The sequence below is a fragment of the Vipera berus genome (genome assembly GCF_964194415.1).
Source record: "Vipera berus genome assembly, chromosome: 5".
Taxonomy (NCBI): Eukaryota; Metazoa; Chordata; class Lepidosauria; order Squamata; family Viperidae; genus Vipera; species Vipera berus.
Genome location: NC_138207.1, coordinates 27,176,748 through 27,194,780, shown reverse-complemented (window position 1 = coordinate 27,194,780; position 18,033 = coordinate 27,176,748).

Here is an 18,033-nt window from a genome sequence, read left to right as displayed (position 1 = left end):
GCAATATAATTGATAAAATGATACAATATCAGTCTCAACTCTTTAGAACTTTATTCAGCTCATGGGAAAACAATGTAATAAATGATGGGAAAAACTTTCTTGATGTAACTTTCCATTTTTTCAACCAAATATAGTAATGACTTTCTTGGCAAATGGAATAGTAAAGTATGTATAATTTGGATAGTAAACCCAGAGTGGGAAGGGGAATAATGTTAATTCACAGCATCAGGTAATTCAAAAATGTCAGTGGAGATCCCATGTATTAATGCAAAAAGCATTAGTTTGCAAAATATATTGCCTGTCAACTTTGTTACTAAAAATAGGAAGAAAGATCATAACTCAAGGGCAGAGCATATGGTGTGCAAAGGATTCCAGGTTTAATCTGTCATAGCAGGTGGTCAGAAAAATTCTTACTGAGGGCTCCAGAGATCTCTATTGTAAAAGATGTGTGGTTACTTCTTTGAGATGAAAGCTGAATATGTTCTTATGATGCAAGAATAACTTGCATCTTCTAGTAAATAAAAGCAATTTCATCTGGGGGGGAAAATCCTAGACGTTCGGTGGTACTAAGGCTTTGCAATTTAATGTCATTGTATATTCTATGTATATCTTATCCTTTCAATCGTCTTTCTTTCTTTGTTACATTTCCTTACTTCTTTATTCATACCTCATGCTTAAACACAATTCCCTCAATAGGTTCCTCTCCACTTTCAGCTCATCAAAGAGATCTGAAGTTAGTAGGGCAGATTGAGAGGATAGTTCTTTAGAAGTAGGTGAATTTTGCAGTTTCTTTCAACCTCCTATTTCCCCCCCGAATATGTTTTCCATTGTTTCTCATTTTTAGGTCTCCGCTCAGATTGTCAAAGGGTCTATATATCATTTATACAATCTTAAGGTAAAGGTAAAAGGTAAAGGTTCCCCCACACATGCGTGCTAGTCGTTTCCGACTCTAGGGGCTGGTGCTCATCTCTGTTTCGAAGCCGAAGAGCCAGCGCTTGTCCGAGGACGTCTCCGTGGTCATGTGGCTGGCATGACTAGACACCAAAGGCGCACGGAACGCTGTTACCTTCCCACCGTAGTGGTCCCTATTTTTCTACTTGCATTTTTATGTGCTTTCGAACTGCTAGGTTGGCAGAAGCTGAGACGAGTAACAGGCGCTCATTCTGTTATGCGGCACTCGAGATTTGACCCGCCAAACTGCCGACCTTCCGATTGACAAGCTCAGTGTCCTAACCCACTGAGCCACCGCGTCCCTTCAATACAATCTTAGTATATAGTATATATTTCAAAATATGCAAGTTTGTTTGCAATCTACCTGACACAGATTTAACAAATTATGCATTTTTATAAATGTGTACAATATATATATATTTCTGAAACATACTTCTAACTGTTGGCAAATTGTTTTGGAGAGTTAAAGAACTGCAAATGTTGACCATCCATTTGTTGGTTTGAAAAAGCAGAATTAGACAAGTTCAAAAGTTAACTAAATGTTCTGATAATGTAACCTGAGATAGGTACTAAAATCTCTGTTATTGAACCTTTGATAACCCAGTCACCATGATGCTTTTAAAATATTTTGATGTTAAATTGGAAAACTATTCTGGGAAGTCAGCTCCCCAGAGAAGGAAATATTAAAAGGGCAGAATATATATCCCTAAAGGATTTTAAAAGCAGAAACCAACCCTGCCCCCAAGTCTCTCTGTCCCAAGCACAAACCAAGTCTGCAGGAATGCAGATATGATAATCTTGTCAGGAAACGGATTAGGAAGAAAGATCTCTAGAGTCAACATCAGTCACAGCCCCAGGGAAGCAGGGGACATAATAGGACATACCCACAACCATCAAGATTCCTAGAGGGGCACACCTAGATTCAGGACAGAATACGTGACACAGGAAATACAAAGCCTGAAACAGGAAATAACTCCAAACAATAGAGTCCAGGGGGGTATAAAAACCCACTATCCACATGTGGTCAGTCCTTTTTTTCTGTTGGATCCATCTTTCCGTCTGGCTTTCCTCTGCAATAAACTACAACCTTCTTCCCAAAGCAGTTGCCATTTTTATTCCCTACTTGGATGAACCATGATGAAGACTTCTTCCTACATTAATAAAACTTGTTTTTTTTTAAAAAAAAGTTAACTAAATGAATGTCTGCTGAAGATTTAGTCACTTTATTAAAGAAATTGTCTTTTTTTGCTATTTAGTCATTATAGCTTTGGATGCTACTAATTTCAAAAATAAATATTATAAATATATTTTTAAAATTAGAAACAGATCAGTTGCCCAGTGGCTCTTCTTCCTGTGTGTATGTATCAAAATTAGTTTCTTTTTTCCCTTTTGTTCTCCTCTCTCTGCCTTTTAGGAATGTGGCAAAATTCAAGGTCAGAGAAATCAAAAGGCAACCTGGTGACTCTGTGCGTATGTTGGGTGGGAGGAGGGATGTTTCTCCATTGTGAAGAATTTCAGCCCTTGTTACAAAAATCCTTGCTTTTTTAAGGGAAGACAAGCATATGGTTATTCCAGAATAAAATTACATTTGTTGCAAAGGAAAGTTTCAGAGCTTCCTTTTGATGGAGAATAAAAATCAAGGTTTTCTCCTGGCGTTTTGCAAGAATTGTGCAAACTGTGGCCATTGGGTATCAAAGTTGCTGCCTTTGTTTTTTGTGGCTGTATTCAAACATCATGCTTTCTGGAAGAAATGAGGCCACTGGGTTTTGCATTTTAAATTTTTCTAAAACTGTTCTCAAAGTCTGCTCTCTCTCTCTCTCCTCTTCCCTCTCTCTCATCCCCCCCTCGTGTGTGTGTGTGTGTGTGTGTGTGTCTGTGTGTGTCTGTGTGTGTCTGTGTGCCTGTGTGTGTCAGGGCTTCCAGTACTTTAATGGTATATGTCAAATTAGGTCAATGAATACTGAAGGTAATGTGGTGTGCTAGTGCCCTCTGTTTCACCTCCCTGCCCTCAGTTTATTTCCATCTCATCTTTCTGTGTTCAGAAAACTTCTTAACAAGATGTTTCTGTCTTTTCTTCACATCTGCTGCAAGGCCCCTGTGACAGTCCTTTCAATCTCCATCAAATAAGAAGGTTGAATATGTTTCCACTCAATGTCTGGGAGTCATGCTGTCAAGTCTTAGCAATGAATGTTCTGTCTCAGTCTTTCTACACCTCTGTACTGGGCTCTTGGAGCACTCCTCGCAGGAGGCTTGGCTCCTTTATTTGGGTTTTTGATTGGCTTAAAACAACTGAGCAGAGTAGTCTGACTCGCAGTTTCTCTGTGGGTTACATGTCATCCATTGCTCCCATGCCAGGTCACACTGGTTTGGAGGTTCGTGCAATATGCTGCATGCTTTACTAACCCAGTTAAATATGTTGTGTGATACCAGCCTAAGTTTACAGGTAATTAATTCATATTCGGATGGGTGCTACACATTGATCATAAGCAGATGGATCTAGAGGAGTTTTTAAAATCCTTCAGATACTCTGGATTCAACTTCTACAGTTCACAGCTGATAATTACCACAATTTTTAGTATCATGTGTGGTATAGATCAGTGCTTCTGGAGAATTCCAGATTGGAGACTGACTTAGAGGCTTAATTGATCAGAATCTGGAAATGCTTAAGAAAAGGACTCAGCCTCTACACTCATGGCTGTATTTTTCCTAATAATTTTCTTGCTTCCATTTCCAATACACCCTCCCAGTGTATTGCAAAACCTCTTTGTCCATTCACTTGCCCGTTCCCCTTTATACTGAAAAAAATCTAAGGATAATGTTGGGAAAATACAATGCCTGTTAGAAATGTACAAAATCATAGTCCTTCATAAACAAAAAGAAAAGTGCACAACATAAACATAAACAATTTCTGAACTGTTGTTGTTGTTAGTTGCGAAGTCGTGTCCGACCCATCGCGACCCTATGGACAATGTTCCTCCAGGCTTTCCTGTCCTCTACCATCTTCTGGAGTCCATTTAAGCTCACGCCTACTGCTTCAGTGACTCCATCCAGCCACCTCATTCTCTGTCGTCCCCTTCTTCTATTGCCCTCAATCTTTCCCAGCATTAGGCTCTTCTCCAGTGAGTCCTTCCTCCTCATTAGGTGGCCAAAGTATTTGAGTTTTAGCTTCAGGATCTGGCCTTCTAAAGAGCAGTCAGGGTTGATCTCCTCTAGGACTGACCGGTTTGATCGCCTTGCAGTCCAAGGGACTCGCAGGAGTCTTCTCCAGCACCAGAGTTCAAAGGCCTCAATTCTTTTGCGCTCAGCCTTTCTTATGGTCCAACTTTCACTGCCATACATTGCAACTGGGAAGACCATAGCCTTGACTATACGCACTTTTGTTGACAGGGTGATGTCTCTGCTTTTTAGTGTGCTGTCTAGATTTGCCATGGCTTTCCTCCCGAGGAGCAAGCGTCTTTTAATTTCTTGACTACAGTCCCCATCTGCAGTGATCTTGGAGCCCAGGAAAATAAAATCTGTCACTACCTCCATTTCTTCCCCATCTATTTGCCAGGAATTGAGAGGGCCGGATGCCATGATCTTGGTTTTCTTAATGTTTAGTTTCAACCCAACTTTTGCACTCTCCTTCTTCACTCGCAACAAGAGACTCTTCAGTTCCTCTTCACTTTCTGCCATTAGAGTGGTATCATCTGCATATCTTAGGTTGTTGATATTTCTTCCAGCAATCTTAATTCCAACTTTTGATTCATCTAGCCCTGCCTTTCTCATGATGTGCTCTGCATATAAGTTAAATAGGCAAGGCGACAGTATACAGCCTTGCCGGACTCCTTTCCCAATTTTGAACCAATCAGTGGTTCCGTGTCCAGTTCTCACTGTTGCTTCTTGGCCCGCATATAGGTTTCTCAAGAGACAAATAAGATGTTCTGGTACTCCCATCTCTTTAAGAACTTGCCACAGTTTGTTATGATCCACACAATCAAAGGCTTTAGCATAGTCAATGAAGCAGAAGTAGATGTTTTTCTGGAACTCTCTAGCTTTCTCCATGATCCAGCGTATGTTGGCTATTTGATCTCTAGTTCCTCTGCCTCTTCGAAATCCTGCCTGTACTTCTGGTAGTTCTCTATCCACATACTGCTGGAGTCTAGCTTGTAGGATTTTAAGCATAACTTTACTAGCATGAGAAATGAGTGCAATGGTGCGATAGTTTGAACATTCTTTGGCACTGCCTTTCTTTGGAATTGGAATGTAAACTGATCTTTTCCAATCCTGTGGCCACTGTTGAGTTTTCCAAATTTGCTGGCAAATTGAGTGTAGCACTTTTACTACATCGTCTTTTAAGATTTTGAATAGCTCAGCTGGAATACTGTCACCTCCACTAGCTTTGTTGTTGCTCAGCTTTTCTAAGGCCCACTTCACTTCACATTCTAGGATGTCTGGCTCGAGGTCAGTGACCTCATTGTGATTATCAGGGACATTAAGCTCATTCTTGTATAGTTCTTCTGTGTAATTTTGCCATCTCTTCTTAATCTCTTCTGCCTCTGTTAGGTCCCTGCCATTTTGGTCCTTTATCATGCCCATTTTTGCATTGAACGTTCCCTTCATCTCCCCAATTTTCTTGAAAAGATCTCTGGTCCTCCCTATTCTATTGTTTTCTTCTATTTCTTTGCACTGTTCATTTAAGAAGGCATTCTTATCTCTTCTAGCTATTCTCTGGAATTCTGCATTCAATTGGGCGTATCTTTCTTTTTCTCCCTTGCCTTTTGCTTCCCTCCTTTCCTCAGCTATTTGCAAAGCTTCCTCAGACAGCCATTTTGCTTTCTTGCATTTCTTTTTCTTTGGGATGGTTTTGGTTGCTACCTCTTGTACAATGTTGCGAACCTCTGTCCATAGTTCTTCAGGCATCCTGTCTATCAGATCTAATTCCTTAAATCTATTTGTCACCTCTATTGTATATTCAATGGGGATATGATTTAATTCATACCTGATTGGCCTGGTGCTTTTCCCTACTTTCTTCAGTTTAAGCCTAAACTTTGCAACGAGAAGCTCATGGTCTGAGCCACAGTCAGCTCCTGGTCTTGTTTTTACTGACTGTATAGAGCTTCTCCATCTTTGGCTGCAGAGCATATAGTCAATCTGATTTCTGTGTTGACCGTCTGGTGATGTCCATGTGTAGAGCCGTCTCTTGGGTTGTTGGAAAAGAGTGTTTGCTATGACCATCGTATTCTCTTGACAAAATTCTATCAGCCTGTGCCCTGCTTCATTTTGTACTCCAAGGCCAAACTTGCCTGTTATTCCGGTTATCTTTTGGCTTCCTACTTTAGCATTCCAATCCCCCATGATGATAAGGACATCATTTTTTGGTGTTAGTTCTATAAGGTGCTGTAGGGCTTCATAGAACCGGTCAATTTCATCCTCTTCAGCACCGGTGGTTGGAGCATAGACTTGGACTACTGTGATATTGAATGGTTTGCCTTGGATTCGAACTGAGATCATTCTGTCATTTTGAGGATTGTATCCCAGTATTGCTTTTCCTAGTCTTTTATTGACTATGAAGGCTACTCCATTTCTTCTGAGGGATTCTTGCCCGCAGTAGTATACCTGATGGTCACCTGAATTAAATTCACCCATTCCTGTCCATTTTAGTTCGCTGATACCTAAGATGTCGATGTTCAGTCTTGTCATCTCTTGTTTGACCACGTCCAGCTTGCCTTGATTCATGGATCTTACATTCCAGGTTCCTATGGAGAAAAAATCTTTACAGCATCGGACTTTCCTTTCACCACCAGACATATCCACAGCTGAGCGTCCTTTCGGCTTTGGCCCAGTCGCTTCATTCTTTCTGGCGCTACTAGTACTAGCCCTCTGCTCTTCCCCAGTAGCATATTGGACGCCTTCCGACCTGAGGGGCTCATCTTCCAGCGTCATATCGTTTTGCCTTTTGGTACTGTCCATAGGGTTTTCATGGCAAAGATACTGGAGTGGTTTGCCATTTCCTTCTCCAGTGGATCACGTTTTGTCAGAACTCTCGGCTATGACCTGTCCGTCTTGGGTGGCCCTGCACGGCATAGCTCATAGCTTCATTGAATTACGCAAGCCCCTTCGCCACGACAAGGCAGTAATCCATGAAGGGGTTCTGAACTGTAATACCCAATTATTGTCCCTTTTAGTATTAAATATATAACAAAGGACTTGATATCAGTTTCAAAACGATTACAACATAGATTTTAAATTAATAATCAAAGAAACATCTGAACCTTGCATTGTATGAGATTCCATGAAAGCAAGACTTAAAATTAATGAATGTGTTAAATTTTATAGAAGCAAAGATTAAACAATAAAAAATATTTTTAAAGCTACAGCCTAATTCAAATTGGACATGCTGCATTTTGCTGCTTTAAATAGAAAACGTAAGTAGTTATTAGCCCTGAACAAGGAAGATATGAAGAGATAATGTTGGAACATAGGTACTATAAATTTGAAAATCAGGTGCTGCTGTTAGATGCCACTATTAAAAAAATATATCAACAAGGAGGAGTCAAGGAAGTTTATTACTAGTAATAATTGACAATGACAAAGAATTGGTACCAGTCAGAAAACATAATAATAAACCACTTTCATTTAAAATTAAAATATTATTTAAGTCACAATATCTTTCATTATAGGTACTCCTTGATTAACAACTGCTCTGATTAGTGACTGTTTGAATTTACGGCAGTGCTGAAAAAGTAGCTTTATGATTCGCCATCAAGCTTATGACTATCATAGCATCTCTGCAGTCATGGAATCATGATTCGGGTGATTTGTAACTGGCATGCATTTACAATGGTTGTAACATCCTGCGGTCACATGATCACCTTTTGCAAGCTTCACAGCCAGCTTCTCAGTGGAGAAGACAGAAATAAGTTCCAAGTTGCGGTCACACGATGTTGCATTTAATGAACACATGAATGACTTGCTTAATGATCTCAGTGAAACTGATATTAGAAACTTGGCACAGTCATGTGTCACTTAGTGACAGAATTGCAAGTCCCAATTGCAAGGTCCTTGGTGCTACCTGAGCTTGGTTTTTGCTTTTGTTACCTGACTAGGTAACATCTGCACTAGAATTGCAGTTGTTAGCTGAGGAGTAGTTTATATTGGTTTTGGTAAAATAGCTGCATTTAAGGTGACTGTGAAACTCAATTTGTTTCCAATAGTCTTAATTCTGTTGCTTATTGCCTTATAGATTGCAATGATTTTTTATCTTAATTTATAAATAATTATTAAAAACTAAGTATTAGACACATCATCACATAGTATAAAGATAAACATAATGGGTTTAAGATAAATCATCTTAGGAATTCATGTAATGAATCTAATTATAATGAATACAAACTGAATTGGCCCTCTTAGAGTTACATTGATATAGTGCACTCAGAAGGTATTCAGACCCCCTTTTTCAATTTTGTTATGCTGCAGCCTGACTGTACAATTGTTGAAATTCATTTTTTTCTCATTAATCTAACTCAGTACCCCATAATGACAAAGTGAAAACAGAATTTTAGAAATGGCTGTAAACTTATTAAATGGAAAAAACTGAAATATCACAGTGGTATAAGTATTCAGACTATTTTCAACAACAGTTGAAGTTTAGCTCTGGTGCCTCCCATTTCTCTTGATAATTGCTGAGACATTTCTATACCTTCATTGGAGTTGACCTGTTATAAATTAAATTGATTGGACATGACTTGGAAAGGAACACACCTCTCTATAGAAGCCCTCACAGTTCACAATGCATACTGTAGCAGAGCAAAAGCCATGTGGCCAAAGGAACTGCCTGCAGAGCTCAGAGACAGGATTATTGCAAGGCACAGATCTTGGAAAGGGTACAGTAAAAGTTCTGCTCCCCTGAAGGTTTCTACAAGCACAGTAGCCTCCATAAATCTTAAATAGAAGACGTTTGGCACAACCAAGACTATTCCAAAAGCTGGTCACCCAAACTGAGCAATCGGAGGAGAAGGGCCTTAGTAAGAGAAGTGACCAAGAACCTGATGGTCACTCTGACTGAGCTCCAGAAATCCTGTGTGGAGATGGGACAGAGTTCCAGAAGGACAATCATCACTGCAGCACTCCACCAATCTGTGCTTTATGGCAGAGCGGCTTGACAGAAGCCTCTCCTCAGTGCAAAACACATGAAAGCCTGCTTGAAGTTTGCAAAAAAGCATCTGAAGGACTCTCAGACTGTGAGGAACAAGATTCTCTGGTCTTATGAAACCAAGATTAAACTGTTTGGCCTCAATTCTAAATGTTACATCTGGAGGAAACCAAGCACTGCTCATCACCTGCCCAATATCATCCCAACCATGAAACATGGTGGCAGGGGATGTTTTTCAGCAGCAGGGACCAGGAGTCTGGTCAGGGTTGAGAGAAAGCTGAATGGAGCAAAGTACAGGGATATCCTCAATGAAAACCTGTTCCACAGGGCTCAGGACCTCAGACTGGGCCGAAGGTTCACTTTCCAATATGTCAATGATCCTAAGCATACAGCCAGGACAACAGAGGAATGGCTTAGGAACAACACTGTGAATGTCCTAGAGCAGGGGTGTCAAACTCAATTTCATTGAGGGCCGCATCAGCATTGTAGTGCCCTCAGGGGAGCTGTGTGGGTGTGGCCCACTGGGTGGGCATGGCTGTGGTGGTCATAGTTGTCTGGGTGGGCATGGTCACCTTAGCATTACTCGTGGGGGAGGACGCCTGTGGGGGCAGAGCAGGTTGGGAGAGATCCAGGGGGTCTCTGGGGGATGGGGCAGTGGGCAGGAGGCTCATTCTGCAGGGTGAGGTGAGGCAGGGGCCAGGGCGGTTGCTGCCTGACACCATCAGCCCCCCCACACAGAGGCCAGAGAGCGCTTGGAGGCTGAAAGTATCTGTCAGCAGCACAGACTGCTGGCCCCTCGACAGGCACACTCTGGGGCTCTGCAGCCTGCTGTGAATACCGAGCTAGCCCTCCAGCAGTAGGCGGAGTAGGGGAGGGGGGGAAGCATGTGATGCAGACAGCTGGATGCGCCTTCTCCATCCCATCTGTTTTCTGTTTTTCCTTGCGGTTGAAGAGCAGGTCACTTCTGATCATCGCGGCCTCCTCACATATCTTGCTCTTGGCCCATGTGTGGAGCCTGTTCCCCTCGTACACCCGACGCACCTTGGCCCCTCCTCAAGCCACCACCGCCAGCAGCTCACGCAGGTCAATTAGACTGCTGCCACTACCCAGAGCAGCAGACCCATCCAGCACAAAGGAGATGAAGTGTCTGGCTAGGAAGCCCCAAGTAGAGGTGGTAGAGCATGCACAGCAAGCAAAAGGCCACCCTGAACGGGGAAGGGCATATCCCCATTGGTGCCATGGCCACCCAGTCCCAGCCAGGATTGCTTGCCTTCCCTCCATCTCTGCTGGGGCTGGGCAGCCATGGCGCCCTTGGGGATCTGGCAGAAAATTCCCCAATCCAGGTGTGCAAAGCTTGTCATGTCATACCCCAAAAGACTGGAGGCTGTAATTGCCAAAAGTGCTTCAACAAAGTACTTGAGTGAAGGGTCTGAATACTTATGCCAATGTGATATTTCAATTTTTTATTTTTAATAAATTTACAGACATTTCTAAAATTCTGTTTTCACTTTGTCATTATGGGGTACTGATTTCAAAATAAACTATAAAATCAGGCTGCAGCATAACAAAAGTGACAAAAATAAAGGGGGTCTGAATACTTTCTGAATGCACTGCTTCTCCTTAAGAGAAAGCACAGAACATCCCATTAGGAACCCCAAACACTTGTTTTTGTTTTAGAAACAAATGTTCTACATTCAGAACAGGTTATTTCAATAATTTTAGTAATATTTTGCTCTCCAAACAATGTTTTCAATTCAACACTATGTCTTTCAAAGCTTTCAAAATAGTCAGATTAGTCCATTTCAAATGTGGAATAGCTGTCCTCAACTCAAAACAACTGTTTCAAACTTAAAACAGGCCATTTCAAATTCAAAAGCATTCAGATTTAAATGTTTTGCACACAATTACTTCCTGACATCAAGGAATTAATATCTCTTCATGTATGAATGGGGGAGGAGCCAAGATGGTGTAAGAGAACTAGTTCTTCACCTATGGTCCTCATGCTTTTCTGGAGAATTAGGATAAAAGTTAGAATTGAGGTCTATTTACTCTTTGTTTTTTTAAATCCCACCCCTTTTATCCTCCTCTTGCAATTATATTGTTTGATGTTTTAGTTTTTAGAATTTTATTGACTTTTATTAAGTACCAGTAGTAAAGGATTAGGAATATCAGCGTACCTGGTAGGCATAAGAATAGCAGTTTGATAAAGGAAGCTGCAAAGAGCTTCATCAAGAAGCACCCTAGAAAAACATATATGAAAAATCCTGTATATCTACTTCATTTTAAAACATGGAAATCTTGACAATAATGTATAAAATCCATATTAAATGCATCATGGATGATTTGAGATTTAACCTTAAAACAACTCTAAATAGAAAACCATTTAAATTTGTTTCACAGGTAATGCGATGTTATACCATATAAATTTCAGTTTTGATTGTGTTGATATGAATGTAAGCAAATATGTGCATTAATTGGTACTTTTTGGTGGCAATGACAAGTTGTGAGTCATTTTGCTGATAACTATTTTAAGAAATTGGGAGGATCATTCAATAATATTTATGCATAACTAAGAAGCTGGCTTAATTTCTATAGTCAGATGCCTGTTTCGTTACTACAAAACACTGCAAAAATGCAAATAAAAATTTATTAGCTCAGGATATTTAAATATGTGGAGATATTGTTCTAACAGAAAAATTAAGGAAAGAAAAACCTACAATAAAGGCTTTATTCATACTTCTCACAATTTATTACTCTTATTAACACTGTTTTTTCAAATAGTTTGCTTTCATCTGTATATATGTCATTCTGGATAAAACTATGGAATGAATAAACTATTGAATTTATTTAAAATAAATTTATTTTCTTATGATCATACACATATTATATATCTATATTAATATTTATTCATATAGGAAAACCAGTTTGATGTAGTGGTTAAGGCACCAAGCTAGAAACTGGAAAACTGTGAGTTCTAGTTCTGCCTTATGCACAAAGCCAGCTAGATGACCTTGGGCCAGTCACTTTCTCTCAGCCCTACAAAGGAGGCAATGGCAAATTACTTCTGAACAACCTTTCCATGAAAATTACAGGGATTTGTCCAGCAATCTCCAAGGATCAGGCATGATTGTATGGAAGAAGAAAAAATCACAATAGAGGTATTTCTATTATGTTTTTTTCTGTTTTCTTTTTAACTCTGTACTTTTAAACTTTTTTTCAATAAAAAAGACAAAAAAGAATGAAAAGAGAAGCCTTTGAAAGCAAATGTTAAAGGCTACAAATTACACACAGAGCAAGTTGTCTGTTTATCAAAAACCAAGGTATTGAAAGTGACATGAAGCAACCTCTTATTGATTGTCTCCCAGCAGTCATTACTGAAATCTGCAATGTGCTGCTTCAACTATTTTAGGCTATGACAGTGCAGACAAGGATTCTGTGCATGCAATACTGAAAGGTAGACATTTGCCCTTTCTGCAACTATGATACAGCTCGACATGGGATTTTAACAGTTTAACTCTGTATTATCTAAAATGGGTTCATGGTGTATGTCAGAAGAAAAGAAAAGGTTCACTGTAGGCAAAATGTCCAATCTCAAAATGGATTTTCTATATTTTGTCACAACATTTTCTGTATTATGGATTGTAATTGTATAATTATATAAATGACATGAATATTGCAGCTAATGCATGATCTAGTAACTTTCTGTTGCAAGGCAGAAGAACTTCCCTCTTCCCATGTGGAGGATTTTAAGGGGCAACTGAACTTTGTGGGAGATTAAAAAAAAATGAAAGTAATAAAAATGCTCAAAGAATGACAATGATAAGGGAGAAAGAGTTAAAGCCTAGAGAGAAATTGAAGTAAGGAATAGATCATACTCCATGGAATACAGATGCAATGTGTCTTCTACCTGAAAAACATGTATTCTTGTATCTTAAATTGACTTTAGACTTTCTCCATTATTAGGAACTGAGGAACAGTTGGTAATTATAAGCTGGGCTGCATTATCATCACCACAATTTTTAAAGGGTGATACATATTATCTGTTGTAAGCAAATCCTGCTAGATCTGAGGGCCTTTCTGTTCATTCTCTTGAGGAGTAAACTCTTATCTATCCTGTCAGGATGAGACCACTAAAGCAATCAAATTATTTGAAACATAAATATATTTTGTTACAGCTAAGTAGAGCTCTGAGCATCTGGTTTTTTGGAATTACTTAATTTCAATTACATTCCAGTTAGACCTTGTCTTCATTAATATTAAGCCTTGCATTTTGCTAACATTAAACCTTGTCTTTCATTAAGCATACAGATCCCTGAAAAGACCAAAAGGTGCAAGAAGATGAGTAAAAAAAATCTGGGTGAGAGTATTGCTCATATTTGGTATATTGCTGCAGGGCAATGCGGTATTTAGATTAATGTAATGCCTTTACAATAGCTGTTTTTGTGGGGAAATCATGGGATATCCCATTTAAACAAAGACTTTACCCTTATGGTAAAGCAATTCCTGAAACATTAACCCATATTTTGCTTTATTACTCTTGTTACAAAGAGACCTGGTTGCAATTAACAACTCCATCTAGACAGATTTCCAAGTCACATAGATCCATTTTATTTATAGTTGGTATTGTCTGATCAATGCGATTTTTATCTGAACATGGCTAGTTTTGCTATTTCTAATATATACTATACATCAGTGGGTACTCAACATGTGGTCCCTCGGGGGCTGCAATATCATCATAGGAAGTCTGCAAAGGCTTGAAGAAATGCTATGATTTAAATCTTGAGTTGAGTCTTGGTGGTCCTTGTCCATGGTCCATGGCCACAAGTGGTATTTAAAGGGGGTCTGTGGTTGAGAACCACTGCTGTACATCAGTTTTATAATTATTACATTTTACAATGGTTTTAAATGTCTGAGAATTTGTTTTCTTTTTGCTTTTGAATTGGTGAATTATTACTACTACACTTTCTAATCCTAAAACTATTACAATGTCCTCTGTATATAGGCTATGCTTGGTACTAAAGATTCAGTTGGTGCAGAATATGGCAGCCAAATAGCCTAGTAGGGCGCCCAGTCATAATGCATTACATCTTTGCTGAAGCAATGGCTCTCAGTATCAATTGGCTACCAAGTAATGTTCAAGTTTTGCTCATGATATATAATGCTCCTCACAATTTCAAGGTGGAATAACTGATAGGTGACAGATGCAGGCTACCAATCTGTTGTTACCATCAGGGAAGCCTTCTCAATGTTGATTCTTTCAGTTGGAAATGATTTCCCTCCCAAAATTCACAACATATAATTGCACATCATCATGGCACATCTTATAGCCCAGTTTCTTCAATCAGGCTTTCCCACTTTGAATACTATATATTTTGTTTTTATTTATGTTATTCTGTTTTTTTCTCTTATTTTAAAATATAAGTCTTTTCATATGATTTTATATTGCTTCATTACTATTATTTGTATTTTGTACTGTGAGTGAATTTGAATTGCTTTCAGCCATATAATAATAGGAAGAATTATAAAATATTAAAGAATGAGTGAATGAAAACATAATTTAGCTGACAGAAGTCAGTGGACTAACGTCATCTTCAAAATATATCATGAGCTGATCAAAATCTAAAATCAAAATCTACAATAAAAAAGACAGTTTTAAGAAACTTTGCTTTAAAGACCTTTGGAGTACTGAGAAATAACACTGATCCCAAATTATATGTTGAATATGTTTATTCAACAAGTAAATTGTTTATGGAATGCCAACAAATTTAGATATCCAGAGCTCTAGAAAATTAGATCATTGGTGTATTGCACTTTCTTTCTGATGACTGATTTAGAGACTTGATAGCTAACAACAGTCTAGGAACGTATGTCAACACTAAGAAATTGAAAAGCAGCAGGGAGAAAAGAACATTAGAGACGAGAAGTAAACAGGTTTTAATTTCTTTCTGCTTTTCTCTTGCAAAGCCTCTCAAAGTCTAATTTTGAGGAATAAGTAGAAAATAAGGAAGTAGCACCGAATATAGGAATACTGCTTCCCTACCATTTTTTCCAACTATTTGAGAAGGAGCTACCTCCTAGTTGCACCAACCAGTCATGACATCTTATAAATCAAAGGGTTTTCTCCAAACAACCTGCATAGGCAGGCTCCCAGTGTGTTATTTTTGTATCAGTGTCATAATTTTCAAGTGGCCTTCAAAGGAAACCTTATATGTTGCTTAGTCACAATTTTCAGACTGACCGGAAGACCTATATTAACTGTCTTGGAGAAGCAGGAGGACAATTATAGCACTAGGGTTGCAAAATCTTCCCAGAATATAATTCCTTCACATATCACAGTTAAGGCTTGACCTGGACCAATCCATTCATCACAGAACAATCAAATTATATTTACATGAAAAGATACATAAAATGTGCAAAAGAGTTTTTAAGTGCTGAGATGTTACTAATTTTTTAAAGATATACAAGTACTCCTTGCTTATGGGGGACAATTGGGACCAGCAACTTGGCCATTAAACAAAGTAGTTGCTGAAAGCACAACTGTGCTTATGAGGTTACTTCAGCTTTCCTCTGATTTACAGACCTGTGATTGATTGTAAAGTTACTTGTTCATCATTGTCATCATTGTGAATTGCTAAATAATGCAATTGCTAAACAAGAATTACCTGTAATTGGGCCAAGGATCCACCATGCCTCTCTATAAAAATAAAATGCTTTTTGTAGGAGATGACCAGCCTAAACCAGAGGGAAGGGTCAAGAGTGTCTTCACTCTTGAGTCCCTTCACACTCACAAGAGATCTAAGTACAGTCCACTTTGAATTGTGTTTAATTTACCACCAATTTGTTTTGATTGTTAGTACTTTAGATTCTTGTAAAGAGTGTTATGCAATAAACCTATAGTCATTTGAACCACTTTGCTTCCTTATTTCTTGTTCCTGACACTTTCTCCAAAATGGATTTAAGGTGCTTATGATTATTGGTTTTATCGTATTTGGATTTATTACGTATTATGCTTTTTTATCTTGGTTGTAAACTGCCCAGAGTTTGGTTCAAGTTGGGAAGCTATACAAAAGTTTTAAATAAATTGATATTAAGGATCAAGTTGTACTTCTAATACAAGAGAGTAGGTTTTGGGGCTGGCTTGACAACTTTGGGCTATCTCCATGTCAGTTTCCATGACAATACAATGCCTATCACTCCTTTAAATCTTAAAGGATTATATCTAAGGAGACATAGAATACCTTTTATCCTGATTTCAAACATAGATAAACACCTCTTAAATTATACATTGAAATATTTTATTAGGGAAATTCAGATTATCCGATCACTTTTCCATTTCCCCATGAATTTTAATTTCTGGAATTTATACAGAAAAGTACATTCGGTTCACTTTTTAAAAGAGCTTTCTCACCTTCCAGAATAATTATTGATATACAAAATCATGTTAGCTGGAATGTTTTCTCTAATTATTAATGTACTTTTTTTTTGCTAATGTTTTGTTTCAAAGCAGTGATAACCACAAGCTAGGGTTAGGGAACATGAAGTCCAAGAATTATGGCCCTTAATTTACAGAGTTCAGCTGGACGAATGAAACCAGAGTCCCAGCAGAAAGATAAAAGATCTATATTGTAAAAAAGAAAAGACACATTGTTGTTGTTGTTGTTAGCTGCGAAGTCGTGTCCGACCCATCGCGCCCATGGACAATGTTCCTCCAGGCCTTCTTCTGGAGTCCATTTAGGCTCACGCCTACTGCTTCAGTGACTCCATCCAGCCACCTCATTCTCTGTCGTCCCCTTCTTCTATTGCCCTCAATCTTTCCCAGCATTAGGCTCTTCTCCAGTGAGTCCTTCCTTCTCATTAGGTGGCCAAAGTATTTGAGTTTCAACTTCAGGATCTGGCCTTCTAAAGAGCAGTCAGGGTTGATCTCCTCAAGGACTGACCAGTTTGATCGCCTTGCAGTCCAAGGGACTCACAGGAGTCTTCTCCAGCACCATAGTTCAAAGTCCTCAATTCTTTGGCGCTCAGCCTTTCTTATGGTCCAACTTTCACAGCCATACATTGCAACTGGGAAGACCATACACACTTTTGTTGACAGGGTGATGTCTCTGCTTTTTAGTGTGCTGCCTAGATTTGCCATTGCTTTCCTCCCCAGGAGCAAGCGTTTTTTAATTTCTTGGCTGCAGTCCCCATCTGCAGTGATCTTGGAGCCCAGGAAAATAAAATCTGTCACTACCTCCATTTCTTCTCCATCTGTTTGCCAGGAATTGAGAGGTCCGGATGCCATGATCTTGGTTTTCTTAATGTTAAGTTTCAACCTAACTTTTGCACTCTCCTTCTTCACCCGCAACAAGAGGCTCTTTAGTTCTTCTTCACTTTCTGCCATTAGAGTGGTATCATCTGTATATCTTAGGTTGTTAATATTTCTCCTGGCAATCTTAATTCCAACTTTTGATTCATCTAGCCCTGCCTTTCTCATGATGTGCTCTGCATATAAGTTAAATAGGCAGGGCGACAGTATACAGCCTTGCCGGACTCCTTTCCCAATTTTGAACCAATCAGTGGTTCCGTGTCCAGTTCTCACTGTTGCTTCTTGATCCGCATATAGGTTTCTCAAGAGACAAATAAGATGGTCTGGTACTCCCATCTCTTTAAGAACTTGCCACAGTTTGTTGTGATCCACACAATCAAAGGCTTTAGCATAGTCAATGAAGCAGAAGTAGATGTTTTTCTGGAACTCCCTAGCTTTCTCCATGATCCAGCGTATGTTGGCAATTTAATCTCTAGTTCCTCTGCCTCTTCAGAATCCTGCCTGTGCTTCTGGTAGTTCTCGATTCACATACTGCTGGAGTCTAGCTTGTAGGACTTTAAGCATAGCTTTACTAGCATGTGAAATGAGTGCAATGGTGTGATAGTTTGGACATTCTTTGGCATTGCGTTTCTTTGGAATTGGA